Here is a 5,056-nt window from a genome sequence, read left to right as displayed (position 1 = left end):
AAAGGGAAAGGGAAAGGGAAAGGGAAAGGGAAAGGGAAAGGGAAAGGGAAAGGGAAAGGGAAAGGGAAAGGGAAAGGGAAAGGGAAAGGGAAAGGGAAAGGGAAGGGGAAGGGAAGGGAAGGGAAGGGAAGAGGAAGGGAAGGGAAGGGAAGGGAAGGGAAGGGAAGGGAAGGGAAGGGAAGGGAAGGGAAGGGAAGGGAAGGGAAGGGAAGGGAAGGGAAGGGAAGGGAAGGGAAGGGAAGGGAAGGGAAGGGGAAGGGAAGGGAAGGGAAGGGAAGGGAAGGGAAGGAAAGGAAAGGAAAGGAAAGGAAAGGAAAGGAAAGGAAAGGAAAGGAAAGGAAAGGAAAGGAAAGAAGAAAAGAAAAGAAAAGAAAAGAAAAGAAAAGAAAAGAAAAGAAAAGAAGAAAGAAAAGAAAAGAAAAGAAAAGAAAAGAAAAGAAAAGAAAAGAAAAGAAAAGAAAAGAAAAGAAAAAGAGATACACATAGCTTCCATTTTCTTTTTGCTACGAAGGCAAATCTTGGCGTACATTTCAATCTATTTCTTTCAGTAATTTCAAATGAAATCTTGCATTTACAGAGAGGTCAGAGGTATAAAATCTATAACAAGAATTTCGTTTCCCCAGGATCTTCCAAAGAAAAATGTTTATCTATAAAGGCATAAAATGATTTTTTTTTGTCAGTAGCATAATTTCTTTACAATATTCGTTATTGAAATAGCCTGAAAACTCTAATGTTTTGGATATGCAGCCTAGCTGAAGTCATCCTATTTGAACACCCTGTTTCTAATCTGGCTGTCTTAAAAAAGATTAATTGCAAGGGAGAGAACTAAATTAAAGATAAACTTTCAATTGCATTTGAGCTACGCAATGTTATTCAGCTCACTGAAAGCAAATTCCAAAATGGCACAGTGTCTATACTGTTAATTGTACTTTGCTCACAAATATGAGATTAATTGTCCATATCAAATGGCATCGTCACATTTAATTATGTATAATATAAAGCATCACTAATTCATGATATGAACCGAGTTCTCCTGAATATGAGAAATGCCATCTCTGGACCAACTACAAAGCATGCACATCTGCTAAAGTCAACAGTGTCATTTTGTAGACACTTATAATGCTCTTTCTCACTGAAAAGCAGAGCATTTGAGCATTCGATGGTCAGCTAGGAATAAACAGAACAAATCAAAAAGTCCTCTCATTTTGTAAGAAGATATTAAAGATGTTAAAATTCAGATAGCTGCAGTACAGACGGAGGCATATGTTGAGCTGTCTGTGCTCATGGTTCTGTGAGAGTCAGGAGCTGATTATGAGCAAGGACAAGACAATTAGGATTTCATGCATGACTAGGACTTGCACAGCCCATGATTTTTCTCCCAGTCTGATGATTTCTATGGCACGAAAGATGGTTTCTGTATGTGGATCCAAATGCACTGAAATAGTACATCCTAGAGAAAGCAGCAACTTGAAGGGTGGATCCCCTTACATTGACTTTACCTGGCAGCACCAGGCACCCTCAAGTTTCTCAGAGGGTTCCCAGGCAAATCCCAAAGATCCTGGCCATTGTCCTCAGACAATCCAGAAGCTCCCAAAACAGACTGTTGTGCAAACTGCTGCCATTGTTGGTAGTCTCAGTAAGCTTTGCTCATGAACCTCAAGAAGGTTCGTGCATTTTATTCAAGACTATTTGTCGGGACTGTTCCCAGGAGCAGAACCTGCCTCATGACTTGGCAAGAGATCCAGATTTCTTCTTGACTTTTCTTCCTCTGTCCCCATAAATCTGGGGGTGGGGGTGTCTTCATTGTCTCTTCTGGAAGGGAGCAGGGTATTCCTGCACATAAACTTAGTTAATTGATAGCTTGTTCTTGCCCTCCTGCTGGAGAAAGGAGTTGCTGAGCCTGAGACTGAGAGGAGCTCAAGTGTCCTCCATCCTTGTCAACACAATAACCACTGCAGTTCTTATACAAAAAGCAGTCTCCTGTATTTGTCTTCTCTGTTGCGAAGGAAAATGAGCCTGCTTTCGGTACCCAAAACTATAATTCAGGTGCCCAAATCTAAATTTTTTATAGGTTCCTAAGAGGGAATAGGTTGCTAAGAGGGAAGAAGGATTTTAAAAATACTACTCCCTTCAATAGTTCCTGCTAAATACCTCTTTCATCAACACGCTAGCTCTTGCATACAGTCTGAAGTGTCTGTATGTTACTTTCCACTACAGAGGGAACTGGGGTATGTAAATACAGTGGCAGTAGACCTCTAAACTCAGTTATCCTGTTCTCTTTTCTGTATTTACCTTTTATGTGGTTGTCCCTTAATTGTCCAGTGTGCGTACCACATTACAGGGAAGGAAAGACCTGGACTAAGTGGAGGAGCTCAAATAGAAATCAAGTATTGTAACAGAAACAACAGTCTGGGGAAAAAAAAATGTGTTTGCAGCATCTCTTTGAATAGAACTGAAATGAAATCTTGACAAGCTGTGGTGGCAGTTTGGACAGCAGTTCTGCCAAGGAAAACATCTGGATTTTCTAAGATGCGAACATGGCCAGCCATGTTAGAAGGACAAGTGGCAAAAGCAACACCCAGCCAATAGGTCTCACTCTTAAGGAAAGCAACCTTTCAATTATGACAAAAAAGTTTGTGATGGAAGACACAGTGTTTAATAATAGTACATTCAGTGGCTTCTCATCTGTTTAGGACCCATCCTTACAAGAGACATGATATGCTTGTATCATGCACGGATTCGCATGGGCCAGGGACTATTGCTGATGTTGCAAAGTCTGAACACGGCCAGCAGGAGTTAGAATCATTAGCCATGTGAGTGCAAAAGAACATTCCCCTGGTCATTTACTAGCTATAGCTATGGCTGGTAGCTTTTTGCTTGTCCCAAAATTGTTGTTCTTACATTTTTGTGCAAGTCCATAGAACCACGAAAAATAGGGGTGAAATGGATTCTTATGTGTTACCTGCTTTCTACTTGTTCCAAGACAAGCAAGGCAGTGTCACTGAAGCCACTCCACAGAGGACCATCTAACCTGTCATTATTACTCATTATGGACTATGACAACATTCCTACTACCACAGGCTTTGTATGCAGGAAGAATGACACTTGGAAGGACTACTGCAGTGGCACTGAACTGCTTTCTAATTGCTTCTTTTCAGTCTACTCACCTGTGGGCAGTTTCATCCATGCTCTCTTTTCAGGAGAGTCAGCAAATACACGTTTTTCTCTGGGGGGGGGAGGTTTTTTTCACGTGATGAAGCTTTGAAAGAGTACAGGGAGGAAAGTGATGATGTCTAGCTGGACACATATTCAAGATCACGGCTACTGTAAAAACAGAAAAGAACCAGATACTTCCTAATGAAACTGAGAACAACTCTGGTTAAACATCCCTTGTGGCTACCCACTTGGAAAAATAAGGTCCTTTCAAGTTACAAGACCTGCTGAGGCTGCCGGTGCTTGCAGCAAGATGTGGTGCATGGTCACGGTCTTCAAATCCACTGTGTTTCATTCGGCTGCTGTTGAGTTAGGCTAGCAGAGTGATTTGTTTTCTCAGGCCCTGTAATACGTATCCACTCTCCAGAAAATGCTTTTCAAGACAGTTTCATTTTCAGCATAAAAATTACCTGCAGAACTACTTCTTCCCTCCCACACAAACAAACAAACAAAAAAATCTATTCCTCCTACTTTCTGTTTATTAATCAAACCTTTAAAAATCACATTTTTTTTCATACTAGTCTGCCTAGAAAAATAAACAGGTGCTATTGTTAAAATCTAGAAATCTTTGTTAAAATCTAAAGAAAATCTACTTAGAAACCAACCATTTTGAAACAGGACTGGAACTGAGAACACTGGATTTGATGTACTTTTTTTCTGAACATAATGTAGTGGAATTGACATGTTCCTATAGAAAGTTTTTATACTGATGAATCTGCATTTTCTCATTTAAGAAAAAAATAATGCCAGCTCTAATCCTGAGCACATGGAGTTTTTGCACCATCCCAAAATAAAGTGATAGTTATAATTACCTGTAAATCATCTTCCCACCCCACAGGCAGATAGCAAGTATCAGTGCTATTTCCAGCGTCAAAATTTTTACAACGTCCTTTAGCAGCTTCTGTTACAGCTTCTGTGTCTTTTCTTTTAGTACATACAATGCAGTGGGACCAAACTAGCCAAGAATCCTTTGTGCAAAGCACTGGGTAATATACATTCAAAAGACATTCTTTTGCCTGTGTCAGCAGGATTATAGGAGAATGAAACCAAAACAAATGAATGTAGGATTAGAATGAGTGTATTCATAGTTCTCCTAATACTTAACCTACCATTGACTAGCAGGTGCTAGAAGGATGTGACTGTACAGATACACCAGCATGTTTCATGCTAGCTCAGCAGTATTTCTGTGGTTTTCGGTAGTTTCTTCCAGCTTGAGTCTCTGCCATCCTCTGAAGTCCTGTTTAAATGGAGCAGCAGTTCTGATGAGAATTAGCAGCCTCCTGTGTCTTCCTAAAGTTCATCCTTGCTTTTCAAGAGGCGGGTGAATGCTCAGGGCTGCTGGACCAGGGGAAGGATACGTCCAGCACCCTTGCTGCAACATGCCAGCCCAAACCCTGCTGAAGAGGGAGCATGCCATCGTGTGGCGATACAACCTCACTGCATCAGTGCAATTTTTCACCGTATCGGATGTAGCTGGCGATAACTGCACGGTGAGGTGGGAACCTCCGGATCCTTCCGATTTCCCTGTTCTCTGATCCACTCAAGGACGTTTTAAGCCTTTTTATGTGTCTCTAGTATTGCTCCACTTTACCCAGAAGTTTTGGAGGCCCTCCGCTGGCAATAAATAAATAAATAAATAAAAATAAAAATAAAAATAAAAATAAAAATAAAAATAAAAATAAAAATAAAAATAAAAATAAAAATAAAAATAAAAATAAAAATAATAAATAAAATAAAATAAATTAAAATAATAAAATAAAATAAAATAAATTAAAATAATAAAATAAAATAAAATAAAATAAAATAAAATAAAATAAAATAAAATAAAATAAAATAAAATAAA

This window comes from Anser brachyrhynchus (assembly GCF_964034855.1).
Source record: "Anser brachyrhynchus genome assembly, chromosome: 3".
Lineage (NCBI taxonomy): Eukaryota > Metazoa > Chordata > Aves > Anseriformes > Anatidae > Anser > Anser brachyrhynchus.
This window is presented reverse-complemented; position numbering follows the sequence as displayed.